This window comes from Dermochelys coriacea, chromosome 1 (genome assembly GCF_009764565.3).
Source record: "Dermochelys coriacea isolate rDerCor1 chromosome 1, rDerCor1.pri.v4, whole genome shotgun sequence".
NCBI classification, from domain to species: Eukaryota; Metazoa; Chordata; order Testudines; family Dermochelyidae; genus Dermochelys; species Dermochelys coriacea.
Genome location: NC_050068.2, coordinates 272,966,124 through 272,986,326, shown reverse-complemented (window position 1 = coordinate 272,986,326; position 20,203 = coordinate 272,966,124).

The following is a 20,203-nucleotide window of genomic DNA, read 5'->3' as shown; positions in this document are numbered from 1 at the left end:
TGCGGTTATATCGTAGCGCTTGGCTGTAGACAATGGATCGAGTGGTATGATCTGGATGAAAGCTAGAGGCATGTAGGTAGGAATAGCGGTCAGTAGGTTTCCGATATAGGGTGGTGTTTATGTGACCATTGCTTATTAGCACCAACAGAACGCGCATCTACCAATGTGATATATGCCATCATGTGCCAGCAATGCCCCTCTGCCATGTACATTGGCCAAACTGGACAGTCTCTACGTAAAAGAATGAATGGACACAAATCAGACGTCAAGAATTATAACATTCAAAAACCAGTTGGAGAACACTTCAATCTCTCTGGTCACTCGATCACAGACCTAAGAGTGGCTATACTTCAACAAAAAAGCTTCACAAACAGACTCCAAGGAGAGACTGCTGAATTGGAATTAATTTGCAAACTGGATACAATTAACTTAGGCTTGAATAGAGACTGGGAATGGATGAGTCATTACACAAAGTAAAACTATTTCCCCATGTTATTTCTCCCTCCCACCCCACCCCCCACTGTTCCTCTGATATTCTTGTTAACTGCTGGAATTAGCCTACCTTGCTTGTCACCATGAAAGGTTTTCCTCCTTTCCCCCACCCTGCTGCTGGTGATGGCTTATCTTAAGTGATCACTCTCCTTACAGTTTTCAGAGTAGCAGCCGTGTTAGTCTGTATTCGCAAAAAGAAAAGGAGTACTTGTGGCACCTGAGAGACTAACAAATTTATTAGAGCATAAGCTTTCGTGAGCTACAGCTCACTTCATCGGATGCATTTAAGTGAGCTGTAGCTCACGAAAGCTTATGCTCTAATAAATTTGTTAGTCTCTAATGTGCCACAAGTACTCCTTTTCTTTCTCCTTACAGTGTGTATGATAAACCCATTGTTTCATGTTCTCTGTGTGTGTGTATATAAATCTCTCCTCTGTTTTTTCCACCAAATGCATCCGATGAAGTGAGCAGTAGCTCACGAAAGCTTATGCTCTAATAAATTTGTTAGTCTCTAAGGTGCCACAAGTACTCCTTTTCTTTTTGCGAATACAGACTAACACGGCTGCTACTCTGAAACCTGACAATATGCTTTGTGTCAACTGTGATGTTTTGAGTAGAACTGAATTGGAAAAGAGGGGAAAAGAAAAGAAATCATGAAACTTTGGTGAAATCTTTTCCCCCAGTTTTTTCTAAAATTATTTTTTTGTTTCAGAGTAGCAGCCGTGTTAGTCTGTATTCTCAAAAAGAAAAGGAGTACTTGTGGCACCTTAGAGACTAACAAATTTATTAGAGCATAAGCTTTCGTGAGCTACAGCTCACTTCATCGGATGCATCCGATGAAGTGAGCTGTAGCTCACGAAAGCTTATGCTCTAATAAATTTGTTAGTCTCTAAGGTGCCACAAGTACTCCTATTTTTTTGTTGACATTTCAAAATTTCCAAGTGTCTCATCAACTCTAAGACTGGTGGAAAAATGGGGAGAAATTTTCACAAAAAACTCTCAAAACAATGCCCAATTTCTTTCTAAATTTACATTCAATAAATTCCCACCAGTTTTCACCCTGAGTAATGCCTCACTACAGATACGTTTAGCTCAACAACAAAGGCTTTCCCTAGAAAGTGGAAATCAGAGGAGCTTTGTGTTCTCACATAACAACAGGATGTTTGATGTGTATAGATTTGGAATGTGACTATCCCTTGAGGTTCACCTGTGAAAAGCATGGATATGTTGCCATTTTTTAAAGCCAGTGCATCAAAGGCAGAGGTTTTGTTACATGGAACAAAAAGAAATAACTCAGGGTTAGATGTAATAGACCAAGAGGTGAGGTAACCATATGTACATAAAAATAGAAAATCACATATATCAGAGAAGGGAAGAGCCAACACTATAGTGTGTGTTTAAAGGAGTATATTTAAAAGAAAGGAAGGCAACATCCTCTGACCAGATGAAATAAGAGAATGGAGAAGAGAAAACCAGAGGAAATAAGGGAGTTGGGAGTCAACATTAAAATCCCTGTCCCGAATAACTGTTTGCTGTCCTATCCTAATACAAATGGGTAGGAAAAGCAAAGAATTTTGATTGGCACAGGTGGATGAGAGAGCTTAAATCTATTCCATTTCTAATTTTTATGTTTCTCTGTGAAAAATGGGATTATTTTATCTCCTGCTTGATATTTTGCTATGCAGCACAGAGCCTAACAATCCCAGATTTTTCTGGGGCTTGAAACAGGACAGATAATGACTGTTACTATAAGGTCACCTGAGGTAACACCTGCTTTTTAGCCCCATAGGAAAGTCTTTACCTAGAAAGCAAGAGGCCTGGCTTACCTCTTCCCTGGAATTAACTTCTTGCTGTGTATGTTTTCTGTAGCTCATTCAGAACGATACGTTATTTGTATTTGTGTTTGCTGCACAGAACTCTGCAGTAGTCGGCACTGATCCAGTAACCAAAAGCACAAGTCTAGTTATCATGGAATTTCTCATTATTTCCCTGTGGATTTCAGCTTCTCTGAGAAGAAAGACATTACCCCTGGCATATCAACATAATCAGGATACGTTTGTAGTATGCCATGCACTACTGCAGTTATAATCCTTGACCTAACCTGTGATGCTAGAATCTGAATCAGAATCCTTGCAGCTCTTGTAGAACCTGTTTATCCATTCAGTTCATTCAAGGGCAGATTTATTTTAACAGCAGTTAATTACCTGTCTGGAGTATGTGACCTTCAGAAAAGGCCAAGGAAACAGAGCCAAACTGCACATCTGTTCAGATCCCAGCATCCTACTTCTAAAAAGCTTGTAAAATGATGCTTTTATTCTGTGGAAAATCCTAATAGTACCTTTCCTTCTGCTAAAAGTGTGATTATTTTACTAAAATTTAGTTAATTGATATTTGTGCCCTGTTATTCTTCTTCATTAATAATGATGTGGCCTGTTTTACAATTTCGTAGACAAAGATATGATGCCCATCAGGTATTTCTGCTTTAATTAGATTAGAACACTATTCTAACCAACTGTTACTGAACAGGACATGAGCCTGTGACACGCATTGCTATTTATTCTGTTGATCCCTCTTCAAAGCTAAGATGGAGCTATGATGGGCTTTAAGTGAGGCAAGAAATATCAGATATTCAGCTCTGTTCTATATGTGTTAATTTGTAAATATTTTACGAGTGATGATTGTCATAGGCCCTGATCCTGCAATTTGGTGCATGTGAAAGGACTACTGCACCCACACAGAGCCCCACATAGGTCAATGGGGCTCCATGCAGGTGGATCAGTGTGACCACATGCAACAAATTGCAGTTATCAGGGCCCTAGGGCAGTAAAGAACCAGACCTTTCATCTCGCTCTACAGTGGCAGACACACTTATGATGTTCCCTATAAAAGTTAACTAATAATCATGGGTCATAATTCTGCCTACGTTTCTCCTGTTCCCTCTGCTTTTCTTCACCTAAGACACTGGTTAAAATTTTAGAATGAATGTATTATTCATAGAGCGATTATTAGTTTCCTGATTGGATTGTACCAGGTATAATGCAGACTAATGTGATGCCCACTCCCCCGAGGGAATCAGATGAAATCACCAAACTCATTAGCAGCTAGTAGCTAAGCCAAGATTTGAATTCAGATTTTTATAGAAGTGAAAGGCTAGTGGAGTCTTTCCCAGCTAAAACTTGATTTATTCCAGGAATCAGTCCTTGCAGGAAAGACCATGCTTTTGGTTTCTTGAACTCTTGAGTATAACAGTCAGTGTCTGATTTCTAGCCCTGTTAAACATCATTTTCTTAGGTTTCAGAGTAGCAGCCGTGTTAGTCTGTATTCGCAAAAAGAAAAGGAGTACTTGTGGCACCTTAGAGACTAACAAATTTATTAGAGCATAAGCTTTCGTGAGCTACAGCTCACTTCATCAGATGCATTTGGCATCCGATGAAGTGAGCTGTAGCTCACGAAAGCTTATGCTCTAATAAATTTGTTAGTCTCTAAGGTGCCACAAGTACTCCTTATCATTTTCTTACTTTCTGCTTGGAAATTATTCCCCCCACAGTACTTCAGCATACAACATTTTCTTCCCTCCCTCCAAACATTCAAAGGTGATTTCCCAAGACTGTATATGAACAGATGCAGTGTGTATTTGTTTTATTGTTTTACACAGTCCACAGTACACGAGGGAGAAGCCACCTATGTGCTACAAGGCACTTTGCACTAACTTGTGCTGTGTCTACTTTGTTCCTGCAACAGCATGGGGATGGATCTTACCCTGTTAAAAATAAATAACATTAAAATTCTTTTTTAAACTTTTCAATTCATTGGAGATATTAAAAAAAAGTTTTTGGTTTGACCTGTAATGATTCCTCAAACCCCAGTTTTTCATACTTTAATACATTTTGATCTTGCACTCTTAAAATTTTTTATCAATCACCTGGAAGAAAACATAAAGATAAGGTTTGCAGATGACCCAAAAGCTGGGGGAGTGATAAATGATGAACAGGACAGGTCACTGATACAGAGTGATCTGGACTGTTGATAAAATGGGTGTTAGAAAACAATGTGTTTTAATACAGCTAAACATAAATGTATACATCTAGGAACAAAGAATGTAGGTCAGACTTGTATGATGGGGGACTCTAACAGTGACTCTGAAAAGGATTTCAGGGTCATGATGGATAATCTGCTGAACATGAGCTCCCAATGTGACGCTTTTGGCCAAAAGAGCTAATGCGATCCTGGGATGCGTAAGTAAGGGAATCTCAAGTAGGAGTAAAGAGATTATTTTATCTCTGTATTTGGCACTGGTGCGACGGCTGCTGGAATACTGTGTCCATTTCTGGTGTACATAATTCAAGAAGGATGTTGATAAATTGGAGAGGGTTCAGAGAATAATCACAAGAAAGGATTAGAAAACATGCCTTATAGTGAAAGACTAGATCTAATTAGCTTAACAAAGAGAAGGTTAAGGGGTGACTTGATCACAGTCTATAAGTACCTACATGTGGAACTGTCACAGGATGGTTCCCTGAGAGCCCTTCCAGGCCTTAATCACAGGCCACCATCACTCCATGTTTCCTTTACCACAGTGTTTTATTTGTTGTCTATTAGCAGCCCACAACCTGTAGTGTTATTTATATATTTGTATAGATGTATAGTTCAAGCAGGCTTCCCCAAGTGTTTCATGGGAAGAGAACAGTACTAGCAGCATCTAGTCCTACTTATTACAGCCTTCCTTCAGATGCCCTAGCACTTCCTTCCTCTCTGCTTTTATAATCCTAGCTGTTGGGATTGATTCCCCTGTAATTAGTCCTTTGGTTGTAGCTCTGCCTTTAGACTGTGATCTACAAAGCCAACATGTTAGGTAGGGAGTTCCTAAGCTAGTCCATGGGAGATGCCAAAAGCAAGGGGTGTGTGCTAAGCCCTTCCCCTTTCCTGGAGGTTGGCATCAAAGTGCAATCCAGGAAACAGGAAAAGAAAGGCAGTAGGCTGTCTAAGTCACATGAGGGGTGTAATCTGGTAGGCAGCCTCTGAGCACACCTACTGGATCAAGCCCCTCAGGTGAGTTCACACAAAACTCTCAGGGAGGTGGGACAGAGAAAATGAGACCAAGAACGATGATCTTGAACCAGCAAGCTACTTCTTGATTTTAAATTGACAATTATCATTATCTAGGTCTGAGCATGTGACATACCCCAGTAAAGAACCACTCATTACTTTACATGGTTTCAGTTTTGGGATGCTGTGGTTATGGTATTGCACAGACCGTATCAATATTGCCACCTATCCAGGAATTAATGATCATGAAAGGAAACTGCACAAAGAAATAGTTATTTTCACACAACTTTTCTCAAACATCTCCTAGAGGTCAGGATAGAAGAAAGCTAGAAAGGCTGAGCTCTGCCTATGCTTATGCTTTTGGGGATATTTAAAAGATTTGAGTCTTCAGCGTGATTGCCTGGCCCCTTTGTGCTAAGATTCAATTAATTATTTTTTAAAAAATTACATACCATATTCATGAAATTATGAACGTGTGAATAAATCAGGAGGAAAGCAACTGTATTTGACTCTTACGCTACCTGCTTGTATGTTGCATACTTGACCCACCCACCCAAATCCAGCATGTAAATTGTGAAATGCTGCATGACATTTATCTTAGTTTTGCAAAATGAAGAGAGTTTTTCTCACTGGAAAAACAGACAAATCTTCTACAATTCGGGTTAAAACATGGCTAAAAGCCACCACCTGTTCTGGTGGGGATGTGGAGAGGCCATGGTCCAGTGGAACCCTTTAGGAGGAATTCTGACAAATTCCCCCATGATTCCTCTTGTAACCTTCCAAAGGGACAGTCTGCAGTCACTGCTCCCCCTGAGGAGAGAAAGAAACATGAATAGGATGATATTGTGATAAGATTATTTACCTGAACATGATGGTTTGCACTTGTCTCTGGGGAAAAAAAATCAAGTGTATCTTTCTTTAAATTTCTAGTGGAAAGACAGACAGAGGTCTTCCCCCCCCCCATTCAGACTACAGTACATCATTCATTGTGGCACAATGTACTTAACATGTGTCAGTGCAAAGAACATTCCAAAGTATCATCTATTTAAAGAAAGTCTTCACATACTTTCCAGTGAAAATTGTGTAATATCTTTCTGTATAAGGATAAAAGCTGACAACAGGTACATTCTTTCCATTTGACTCATTCAGTTATGCTTTCCAAAAGATTCTGGAATGGCCTTCTTTTTAATCAGGGGATTCTTTTATTTGTATATAATATAAAAATACTTTCTCATTGTAGACACAAAGGAAGCTAAATCCCTACCTAAATTGTCTCATCGTCTACTGCTTTTGAATCTTCAGGTAGAGTAGTTAGCTGAAATTGGTTTAAATTGTTCATTTTGCCCAGGAAACATTGACCACTGGTCATTTACTTATTATTTATTTAGGGTTTTATTTTGCCAGCCTTGCTCAGGCTGAGGGTTATCTTGCTTCAGGAGAAGTCCCATTGATTACATTTATTTCTGTGTGCTTGTTGCTTTACAGTTAAAATTATCTGGTCATGCTCTATTGATTTTGCAATCTCGTTCTGCCAACATTATAGAAACAGTTAAATTAGTGGGAACATAGTGTCAAGCAGGAGACAGAATAGGTCAGAGAGGCATTTCTGGTCTCTTAAGCTCCCTCAGACCATCATACACCAGATAAATAACTTGGAATGGCACAAGTCCTATTGGCCAAATGCCATTCATATATACCTTTCTTGAAGACATTTTTACCACAGATATAGCAGCCTCAATTCTACAGAAATGAAGGCTCTCAGTAACCCATTTGATTCCCCCTCAAATCTTAAATACCTTTTTGAAAGCCATATTAAATGGCAAGGCACAGTCCCGGTCATGCAGTTTGTGTACTTCCACCAGCCATTGGACTTCACCATAGCTATCTCTAGAGACAAAGTATTGAGCTGTCATTTATTCAGCGTATTATGGCAGTCCTGTTTCTTAGTCACAAGACCACCCTCCTTCTGATTAATATATTATTATTTGTAGTTAAAATAGTTCTGGCCCACAACTGGTTTGCACTAAGGCAATGATTCCAGAGCATTCATTATAGACCTACACTACTCTTCTTGTGAAGATCTTTCTTAGCTACTGCCATGGCAACATCCCTCTTCCCTGACCCTGTGTGTAGGGCAAGGTTGGGCTAGTGATTGTGGGTAGGAGAGGGTAGAGGCAGGGAGTGGAGCCAAATGTGAGCATAGAATGCACACAATTTCCACTGACAACTTGTAAGGATTCTGCAGGAGACTGAACAGAGATGAAGGATTCATTCACTTTCCTCCACAACCTCCTCTCTAATGGGGAGCATCCTTTGATGGTTCTGGGGGCTGTTGCAAGTGAGATTGGTGATGGCCAGGGCCAAATTTAGGGGCAGGCAACCTAGACGATCACCTGGGTGCCAGGTTTGGGGGGGCACTGAGCTTGGGGTGCTGTTTTTTTGTTAGTGACAAAAGGCAAAATAGGATGTTTGAAGTAAAATGTTTCAGGTATTCCATATGTGGATTCATTTTTCACTAACCTCCTAGAATGTTTTGGACCTTTGTAGAATCTCAGAATCTTCCAGACTTTCTGAGAACTACATTTTCCTTGAACCTCTTAGAACAGCAGTTTTCAGTCAGAGGTCTGGGACCCCTTGGGGGCCTGCGAGCATGTTTCAGGGGGTCTGCCAAAATAAACCAGGGAGCAAGGCCGGCTTTAAGATTCTCTGGGGCCCAGGGCAGAAAGCCAACGCCCAAGCCCTGCCACCTGGGGCTGAAGCCTGAGCAACTAAACTTCATGGTTCTGCATCAATTGCCCTGCTTGCTACCCCCTAATGCTACCTCCTTGCTACACCCTGGCTTTTAATCTATTGATTATGCAGAAAAACAATTGTGGCACTGGTGGGCCATGAAGTTTTTATAAGATGTTCAGGAGGGCCCAAAAAGAAAAAGGTTGAGAACCCCTGTCCTAGAATGTTGTCAGCCATGCCCTCATGGGAATTTTCAGACATCAATGATAAAGACCTCCATGTTGAATTGGACAACATCCGTCACATTTTGCAACGTGGGAAGCACTCTCCCCTCCAAGTTCTCCAATTCATCATGATGCAGCGATGAAGGACACTTTTCCTAATGTGTGGCTAGCTTTGAGAATTCTGCTCATGCTGCAGGTCAAATCGCGAGTGGTGCACAGTTCAATTTCTTGATGTTTGTGCATTTCAGTTATTCTTAAAATTTAAAAGTTTCTGGAAATTTAGCGGAAACAATTTTTTTATTTGCTTGCAGGATTTGGAGATCCTAGTGTGCAAATTTATCATCTTCTATGACAGGGATAAATCATGCATGCAAATCATGCATCAAAGTCATGAAATGAGCTACAAATGCAATACAAAATAAGGTATTCAAAAGTTTAACAAATGGAAGGGGATGTGTGCTGAAGATGCTCCTCGCATGGGGCGCCATTTGGTCTAGGGCTAGCCTTGGCCCTGGCAGCAAGTCTCCAGTGCCACTATGCTGCCAGGGAGCTGAGGAAAGCCCCAGATGGTGAATATGTTTGGGAAAAGTTCTGCATCATTCACCCAGCTCTAATAATGAAGGAAACAACTTACACCAAACAATTGCCTTTTGCTTTTTGATGCAACGTTCACATGAGAAGGAAAGTTATAGCTAGCCAGATTCCTGTATAGTCAGTATCCCCCCCAGGGCAAATATCCCATGGATATATATGTTATATGGGTATAACATGATTGTCTTCAACAGAATTGCACTGCTTATACCAGTAGTGAATTTTGCCTTTGGAGTTGCAGTTCCCCAATTTCAAATCCAGTTTTGAGCTAGCTCTGGCCCCAGTTGAGTTTAGAGAAGCCTGAGACCCTCCCACTTGCCCACATGAAATACCCTCTACTACAGCAGAAAAGGGTTGCCATGGAAGTGGTGGCTTAGTGGCAAGCTGAGCCATCTCTACACTAGCTGAAGATTGCTGTATCCAGGGGGAATCCCCAGCTAGGGAAATATGCTCAGTCTTTTCTCCCTTTGCCCCACCAAAACAGCCCAAAGGGAACTGAGTGGCCAAAGATTTTAAGGGTCTGTTTCTCATCTTACACTGGTTTTAAACCAGTGTAAGGCCATTGTCTTACATGGAATTGTTCTCAAATTAGTCCAGTTTGAGTGAAAGCAGAGTTGGCATCCAGTCTCTTTGTAACAAGTCACTGCAGTAGAGTTCAAAGAAAACTTTATCACTGTGAAAAGAAAAGGAGTACTTGTGGCAGCTTAGAGACTAACAAATTTATTAGAGCATAAGCTTTCGTGAGCTACAGCTCACTTCATCCCTGATGCATCCGATGAAGTGAGCTGTAGCTCACGAAAGCTTATGCTCTAATAAATTTGTTAGTCTCTAAGGCGCCAAAAGTACTCCTTTTCTTTTTGTGAATACAGAATAACACGGCTGCTACTCTGAAATTTATCACTGAGCTTCCTTTAAGTATTTAAAATATAGTTTTCCTGTGCAGCAAGTGGATTAAGGTGGAAGAGTCCCAGGTAACTTTATGCATATTTTGGGTAATTTGTTTGTATTTTAGAGGGGATCTTCTAGGGTTCCTCTCCCCCTTTGTTTCTTTATGTACCACTTACATTACCTTCTCTCAAACTGCTCCTCTCCTGTTTCTAATCTGAGCACTTGCTGGAAATGCTTTGACATCAGCTGGCAAAGTGACAATAGAACAATCCCATCTACAGTAGAAGGAAGTGTTCTTTTTCAAATGCATTATTCAAAAACCAAAAAGGAAATCAGCTTTAAAATCAAGCACTTAAAAATATGATACAGTGTCCTTGACTTGCCCTTAGGCATAGGAACAGATTCCATCCTCTTGAACGAAAAAAGAAAAAGGCTGTTTATTCCTAGACAGGGTCATCATGTCCTCTCTGGTAAAAATCTTCACTCAAATGCTTTTTATTTTTCATTCTTAATCATTTCCCTCCCTTCTGTTGCCTTTAATTGTATGAGTTTATCTGCACTGACTTTTATATCAATGCCTAGTTATGTCAATGACTTCCAGATCATACCCATGGTACTTCCCTGCATTAACTGATGGGCACCAATCCATGAGCCAAATGCCAGCTATACATTCAAGGTCATACTAATTCCCTCTCTTCTGGGTTTCACTATCTTTAGGCAGGAAATTATGTTGCTTTTTATAAAATAGATAATTGAGGTTCAGGGACAACATGCTGTTATTGCAAATCCTCATCCCAAAGGGTTATTGTATAAATGAATAGAGCAAGCACAGTTTAGGTCTCCTATGGCCTATGTGAAGTCACAGATATGACCCCAGGCAGCTTTATTTTAACAGCTGTTTAATTGCCTGCCTGGATTAATTGCAATTTCTGAAAGGCCACGGAAATAGAGTTTGTTAGCTCATCAGCTCAAATATTATCTTTTTTATCACATCATATGAAGGAGAGGCCAGGCCAGTGGATGAGTATTAATATTTTACTAGGTACGTATGCTTCTCCCCAAAATATTCAGTCTGCCTTGTATCACTGTTATTTGAACTGTTGACCCTAGAAGATGACATTTTTGGCACCCCAAACCAGCACCAGCAGTTATGTATTTCCAATGGGAATTGATGGATAATACTACAAACACTTGTTGCCTCTTTCTCCTCCTATTATCATTAATAAATTGCATAAAAGCACAACACAGATTAAGTGCTAGGTGCTATACAAACAGATAGTAGGAGACAGTTGTTAGCCATAAGCATAATCATATTTCCCTGATCTCCACTGTACATTCTGCTAATGCAAAATTAACTCAGGTGGTTTTATGAAAATATTCTCAACATCTTCTCCCTTACCAAGATGGACATTTCAATTAACAGAGCATCCCCTTGATAGAAATGGACAGTGTAAAAGTATTGCTAGTGCTAACAGTTCAAATATAACATTAAGCTTCCAAAAAAAAGAGACTTGCTTAAAAACTATGAGGTTTTAATTTTTTTAAAGTTGTGGCTCTGATGTGGGCTAGGGCTCAAGTTGTGGCTTCTTTTTACTTGGCTTCTGGTTTTTGAGCACTTGGGTCCCACTTTCAAACTTTTTTTCTGCACTCTGCTGTAAAACTGCAAATGATATGCAATTTATTTGCATGACACAAAGAAAAATCCTGGAACAGGAGAAACTGTGCAAAATTTACAAATAAGGTAAGTCAAAACTTTCTAAACCTAGGGTTGCCAACATTCTACTGGCACAAAACCTAATACCCTTGCACTGTCCCACCCCTCCTCCGAGGCCTTGCCCCTTCTCTGAGGTCTCGCCCCCCTCTGTCGCTTGCTCTCCGCTCCTCACTCACTCGCTCATTTTCACCGCACTGGCTCAGGGGGTTGGGGTGCAGGAGGGGGCGCGGGCGCCAGCTGGGGCTGTGGGCTCTGGTGTGGGACCAGAAATGATGAGTTCAGGGTGAGGAAGGGGGCTCCAGGCTAAGCCAGTGGGTTGGGATGCGGGAGAGGGTGAGGGCTCCAGCTGAGGGTGTGGGCTCTGGGGTGGGGCCAGGGATGAGGAGTTTGGGGTGCAGAAGGGGGTTCTGGGCTGGGGCTGAGGGGTTCAGAGGGCAGGAGGGGGATCAGGGCTGGGGCAAGGGGTTGGGGTGCAGGGGGAGTGAGGGCTCTGGCTGGGGGTGCAGGCTCTGGAGTGGGGCTGCGTATGAGGGATTTGGGGTGCAGGAGGGGGCTCTGGGCTGGGATCAAGAGGTTTGGAGGGTGGGAGGGGGATCAATACTGAGAGAGGGATTTGGAGTGTGGGAGGGGGCGAGGGGTACAGACTCTAGGTGGCGCTTACCTCAGGCAGCTCCCAGAAGCAGTGGCATGTCCCCTCTCCGGCTCCTACACGGAGCTGGCACTTGGAGCGGGGGCAGCGTGCGGAGCCCCCAGCTTCCGCTATGTCTAGGAGCTGGAGAGGGACATGCTGCTGCTTTCAGGAGCCGCGTGGAGCCATGGCAGGCAGGGAGCCTGCCTTAGCCCTGCTGTTCCACCAACTGGACCTTCAAAGGCCCATCAGCAGTGCTGACTGGAGCCACCAGGGTCCCTTTTCAACCAGGCATTCTGGTAGAAAACCGGACACCTTGCAACCCTATCTAAACAGTTGTTAGAAGGAATCACACAAATGAAATGACTAAGAGATTTGGTTGTCCATATTCATACATAATGCTAGAAAATTTGTTTCTCATCTCACTATTACTTCCTATCCACACAGGTATTTTCTAGTTCCACCGGTTGTTCATTTCTTCAGTTACATGACAAGCCTTCTTTTTTGTGTACATATTGATTACATTAAATGAATGTTAACATAAAGTGGCCTGAGATTGTTGAGGCTCCCCCTTTGAGAAGACAACTTGTTAAAATTGCCTGCTCTTTAATTAAAAGCACTTCAGCAATCCTCTTTGAATAGCCATCATAAGCTCATGACATTTCCCAAGAAATATCTTTCAGTTTTCATGTATCAGTGTGGCTTCCTGCGTGAATTATTTGCTTAATAAATCACATACCTGAATTCATTGAATTGTACATGGAATATGTGAAAGCATGATGTCATGCTGTGTAACATGGCAATTCCCCTTGTGGTTCATAAAAGAGAAAATGCACCATGGTGCCGAGATATATTGTGGGCATTTCTAATCCTTTGAGGCTAAACAATAAGACAGTTCTCTTTATTTTTTTCAGTGTATGGTCTTATTACTACTATCCTCTTCCTGCTTCTCCATTTTCTCATATTGTTTATTACATTCACTGGATTCATCTTATCTTAAATCAGAATGTAACAGTTTGATAGGGAAGGGACCATGTTACTGTATGCATTTGTACAGCCCTTAGCACAATGAGCTCTGATCTTGATTGGAGCCTTTGAACTAGAAATGGTCATAATTGGAAATTTCAAAATTTGAAAAATGTCCGGGAAAACTTCTTATGACATTTTATTGAAAATTTTCCCCACTTGTTTGGCCAGCTACATAAAAATATTCAAAATTTCAAGTTTTCTAACTTTGATAAAAGGGAAGAATTTTTTCCCCACCAGCCCTGCTTTGGCCAATATTGTAATATATGATAATAAATAATGATCATAATGATGCAGATTGTTTGGAAAAGTGAAAAGTGAACACTAAGGGTATATCTACACTGCAATTAAACATCTATGGCTGGCCCGGGTCAGCTGACTTGGGTTTGCAGAGCTCAGGCTGTAAAATTGGTGTGCAGATGTTCAAGCTTGAACTGCAGCCCAAGCTCTGGGACCCTTCTCCCCTCGTGGGATCCCAGAGCTCAGGCTCCAGCCTCACCCTGAATGTCTATACAGCTGTTTTACAGCCAGAGCTCCGCAAACCTGAGTCAGCTGATCCTGGCTGGCTATGGGTGTTTAATTGTTGTGTAGACCTACCCTGAGTGACTACCCCATGAAAGTCTGACTACGGCCTCACCTTGCTGAGCCCAAGAGTTGGCATGTTTGGAATGAGCCTTGAGTTTAACTGGGAGAGAGAACCCAGCTGTTCTATACGGTACAGAAATACAAGCTTTAATCCATCAAACTAGGACAATGTGGGAGGCTGGTAAAAACTTTCTTTTGCCTTCAAATAAGATAAAAAGGGACTCAGGCTGTTTGTTTTGTAAAGGGTTTTACATGTAGTACTGTATTTAATTGTTCCATACAGTGCCAAAGTGTCTCTTTTTCTGCTTTGAGGTTGGGGAAGAAGCTGACAAAAAACTATGTTCTAACTGAAAGTCAGAAAGGACATTTGGCAGGAAATGAGTGTGGGGGCAAAGGACTACTTTATGCCGATGAATGACTAAAAAGGAGGGAATGGTAGATAGGGCATTCAGCTCCTCCAGCTTTCTAACTGAAATTGTCACTAAAAAGGCCACTATTCCAGACAATAGCAAGTGAAATAAAGCTAAAAGCTACAAAGGGAGAGCTAAATCGACCAAATGAAGACTCCAGATGTGAGTAGGAGACCTATAAGGTGACTTGAGGCAGACAGGAAACTTCCTTTAGGATCCAGTCCCAGTTCTACTAAGGGACTTAGGTGCTGATTGGCTGAGGGTTGCAACACCTAACTTTTAGGCACCTAGAAAAATCACTGGAACAACAACAGGATCCACAAAGTGCAAGTTAGGCATCTAGGCTCTACACAATGCAGGGAGATATTTAGGCACCTAAGAAAACCAGGAAGACAGCACTCTAGACAGGAAACTATCTATAGGAGAGCCCAATGAGAGTGGTGAGTCCTAAGCCCTAGCTCACATCAGAATAGCCCATTGCTCTGTGGTCAGAGCATCCTCCTGAGAGGTGGGAGACCCCTCTTCAAATCCTCTTCCCTTCCTCTGGCAGAGGGGAAACTGAAATGAAGGCTCCTACAGGCCAGGGGAGTGCTCTAACCACCATTTCCTCCTTCAGGCAGATTTTGAATGGGGCCTAATCCAGTAGGCATGCTCAGAGGCCACCTACCCGATAGGACCCCACGAGTGAGATAGGCAGAGGAGCACTTTTCTTCCCTCGGTTCATGGATTGCAGTGGAGCTTCAGATATCTACTTCATGCCTGATACCTAGAATTAGGGAGCAGTGCGCATAACCAGAGGCAGAAACATAAGCACCTAGGGAACTTTTACAATGAAAATTTAGGAACTGAGTGAATTTAGGTGCCAGCTGAATGTGTTTTGTGGATCATGCTTAAAACCGGGATTTAGGAGCCTAAAGCCTAGATTTAGGGGCCTAAGTACCTATTTTAATCTGGGCCCTGGAGATTAAGGAGATAGTCCTCATTAGTAACCTCCTACTTTACCTCTAGGGGAGGACAGAACTGAGGTGACTCCTCTGGGAAGTCCAGAAAAAGGTTCTTCTTGAATCTTAATTGGAGAAAATTAAGGATTCAGGTGGTGTTAGGATTCTTAATTCAAAGGTGTCTTTCTAGGTCCCAGTAAAACAAAGCCCAAATCCTGTAACCTGGGAATGACATGGAATTCTTCTTGGAGGAAAAGAGACTTCATTACCACCTTTAAAACTCCCAGTTTTCTTAGCATGTTCCTCCCACAAACTAGACTGAGAAAAAAAAGCTAACCTGGTTCTGGGTGGATGAGTGGACTTTGACAAAAAAGTAGTTAATCCTTTGCAAGGATTATGAAGGATAATTTAAGCACTGCACTAGATCTGAAATGATCTGGGCTCAATTCTCAGCTCTGCCACAGATTCCATATGTGATCTTGGGTATGTCACTCAGGACCTGATTTCAGACATGTTAAACATCTGTTACACCTCTGCAAGTCAGGATCTTAATCTTAGTTTTCCTATGTGGAAAATGTTGATAATAGTTCTCCCCTGCCTCACAGAGCTCTTGTGAGGATAGATTCACAAATATTTAAGAAGTCCCTGCTATATTAGCCTTTAGGAGATGCTCCCTCAGAAGTGAATGGAACAGTAAGCAGGGATTGTCTGGTGCTAGTTTCGGTCACACCATCTGGTCTCCATTTATTGCCCTCTTGGAAGTTTTTTAGGGCACCAGAAAAACACCCCTACTCATTGCAAAAAGAGCTGATATAAAATTGTTTCTTTCCAGTGTATGTACAACCCCCTACCACCAAGGAATGTATTCACTTTACAACAGTAGTATCACATTACATTTCATTGTGACTGGTAAAATTATACGTTTTCATAGAAGATGTTTCACCAGCATTTGCTACATTTTGTCTTCCTTTTGTGAATTAGCCCAATAAATGTTTTGGAAAGAAAATAATTTTCCTATACAATGTCTTCAGGTTCTCACATTAATTGTGTCATTTAGCTCAGAGGACAAAGAGAAAGTCCAAAGTGCTCGGCTTTGACACTACATGTTACTAAATTTTAGAATACATAACAAAATTAATCCAAGTTAACCATTTATAAAAAAAGTTCTTTCTGATTCAAGTGTGCTCCATTGGAAAATATTGTATATCAGCATGTATCAAATCATAGAATCATAGAATCATAGAATATCAGGGTTGGAAGGGACCCCAGAAGGTCATCTAGTCCAACCCCCTGCTCAAAGCAGGACCAAGTCCCAGTTAAATCATCCCAGCTAGGGCTTTGTCAAGCCTGACCTTAAAAACCTCTAAGGAAGGAGATTCTACCACCTCCCTAGGTAACGCATTCCAGTGTTTCACCACCCTCTTAGTGAAAAAGTTTTTCCTAATATCCAATCTAAACCTCCCCCATTGCAACTTGAGACCATTACTCCTCGTTCTGTCATCTGCTACCATTGAGAACAGTCTAGAGCCATCCTCTTTGAAACCCCCTTTCAGGTAGTTGAAAGCAGCTATCAAATCCCCCCTCATTCTTCTCTTCTCCAGACTAAACAATCCCAGCTCCCTCAGCCTCTCCTCATAAGTCATGTGCTCTAGACCCCTAATCATTTTCGTTGCCCTTCGTTGTACTCTTTCCAATTTATCCACATCGTTCCTGTAGTGTGGGGCCCAAAACTGGACACAGTACTCCAGATGAGGCCTCACCAGTGTCGAATAGAGGGGAACGATCACGTCCCTCGATCTGCTCGCTATGCCCCTACTTATACAACCCAAAATGCCATTGGCCTTTTTGGCAACAAGGGCACACTGCTGACTCATATCCAGCTTCTCGTCCACTGTCACCCCTAGGTCCTTTTCCGCAGAACTGCTGCCGAGCCATTCGGTCCCTAGTCTGTAGCGGTGCATTGGATTCTTCCATCCTAAGTGCAGGACCCTGCATTTATCCTTATTGAACCTCATTAGATTTCTTTTGGCCCAATCCTCCAATTTGTCTAGGTCCTTCTGTATCCTATCCCTCCCCTCCAGCGTATCTACCACTCCTCCCAGTTTAGTATCATCCGCAAATTTGCTGAGAGTGCAATCCACACCATCCTCCAGATCATTTATGAAGATATTGAACAAAACGGGCCCCAGGACCGACCCCTGGGGCACTCCACTTGACACCGGCTGCCAACTAGACATGGAGCCATTGATCACTACCCGTTGAGCCCGACAATCTAGCCAGCTTTCTACCCACCTTATAGTGCATTCATCCAGCCCATACTTCCTTAACTTGCTGACAAGAATGCTGTGGGAGACCGTGTCAAAAGCTTTGCTAAAGTCAAGAAACAATACATCCACTGCTTTCCCTTCATCCACAGAACCAGTAATCTCATCATAAAAGGCGATTAGATTAGTCAGGCATGACCTTCCCTTGGTGAATCCATGCTGACTGTTCCTGATCACTTTCCTCTCCTCTAAGTGCTTCAGGATTGATTCTTTGAGGACCTGCTCCATGATTTTTCCAGGGACTGAGGTGAGGCTGATCGGCCTGTAGTTCCCAGGATCCTCCTTCTTCCCTTTTTTAAAGATGGGCACTACATTAGCCTTTTTCCAGTCATCTGGGACTTCCCCCGTTCGCCACGAGTTTTCAAAGATAATGGCTAAGGGCTCTGCAATCACAGCCGCCAATTCCTTCAGCACTCTCGGATGCAATTCGTCCGGCCCCATGGACTTGTGCACGTCCAGCTTTTAAATCCTTGTAGTGCAGCTTCTTTAGATTCCCATGCTGTTCCCAGATCATATCTAGCTGTGATTAAGTGTTATTAAATCACAGTTTTAGACTACAAGTAAGTTTGACTAGGGAAACCAGAAGAATGATTAGTGGGTCTACTGGAAATTGAACTCCACTGATTTATTAATCAAATTATAATAGGACCCTATCCCAATATTTTAAGAAGTAGGGAAGTACCATGTGATTTTTATTGACCCTCTGTAGTCAAGATCTTAGTTTTATGTCTCCTCTCAAAGACTGATCTTGGAATAGCAACTGAGCAGCATACAAATTGACTCTTGAGTTATAAAACTATCTATAACCCTGAACAAATCCAGTGAAAGTTTTACTTTAATGGCTTTGGATCTGGATCTGGATCTACAATTGGGCATGTCATCTCTGCTGTCAAATTGTCTACCCATTTCAGAATCTAAAATCTTTCTATATAGGGTCAGATGATCCACTAGTGGGCTCTAGTAAACTCAAATATTTCTATAACTGCTTGCCTGAAGAATGTTATATATTTTTTTAAAACTTTAACTATGTCAAAAATACTGGAGATAAATTTAAGAAATTCTAATATGGGAAGAGTTTCCTCCAAATAAGTGACATCAAGTTTGCCTGGCACCTTGTTATGTGACGGTCTGCCAGGCAGTATTGTCAGCAATAAAGGCCAGGTACTATATCTCAGGGTTCCTCTTAAAATTACAGAACAAAACCAGCTTGAGCCTCCACCCATATGATTGGGAAAACTAAGTACCGCTCCTAGGAGCCTGTTATAGGCAATTACTTCCCCAATCACAAGCATTGAGTCTGTGTATAACAAGAGAAAACTTTTAAAGACAGAAGGAAAAAGCATTGATTTCGGAAAGTACAACAGCAATGACTCAAAAGTATGCAAACAAGAAATAAGATACCTATTCCACAGTATCTTGGGCAGCAGTGCTTTGCCTCAGTTTCCCAATTTCTGGTTCAAAAGTCCAATGGACCAATCAATCCCCTCTTCTCTCCACTGCACCCTACTCATGGTTTGTTGTCCAGTCCAGAATCCAGGGTGCACTCAGGAAGGTTCACCACCAGTTCCTGACAGTGGGTTGGATGATTGATGCCTTTCCTGCCTTGCTGCCACTGCCTTTGCAATTGCTTGCCACTGTTGACTCTGCTGCTGCTTGCCATCACCTCAGCCACTGCTCTGCTGTGTCCCTGGTCCAGTGTGGTTCTACAGTACCATGACCAACCAGCCCTGTAATTAGTAATCACACCTCCAGGGTTTGCTGGGTAAGGGGTGCTTTTGATACTGTTGCTGAGTCTCTCACCACTCTGCCTTTAGCTGTAATGCCATGTTCGAAGGTTCCACCAACTAGCTCATTTGCGAGTGATTTCACTGTGTAGTGGGCATCCTCACTGCTGCTGCCTCCTCTCCATTGTCTTTCACTGGAAAACTGTTTCCACACCAGGCCTAAGACTAAGGGTTTATCTACACTGGCCGCAGCAGCGCTTTAACATGGCTTGGTGTGGTCACAGCAGAGCGCTGGGAGAGAGCTCTCCCAGTGCTCTAAAAAACCCACTTCCACGAGGGGCGCAGCTACCAGCACTGGGAGCGCGGCTCTCAGAACTGATGCACTGTCTATACTGGCATGTTACAACGCTGAAACTTGCAGCGCTCAGGGGGGTGTTTTTTCATACCCCTGAGTGAGAAAGTTGCAGCGCTGTAAAGTGCCAGTCTAGACAAGCCCTAAGACTCAACCCTCTTGACCAGCATAAGAGAGACTTCAGCTCTAGAAGTCACTGAGGAAAAACAAGGACTCTCAATGAGTCTGATCAGCTCATTCTTTAAACACTGAAGGGGTGGGCCAAATGGCATCTAGGAACTTTTAACTTAGGTATTTCCACCTGGTGGTGAGAACTATCTCCACTCCCTCTATGACTTTCACTTGGAGTTACTTCACTATCCACATTTAGTGAGGGAGGTTCCATCTAAGGTAACTCCTCTATTATGGCATGTCAAGTACAGTTCTGCTGCCTTTTAGCTAAACAGTAAGCATGAAACATCTCATTACTCCTGCATCCAAGCCTTTGAACTGGTGAATTTTAAACCCAAACAGCCAAAATTGATCACA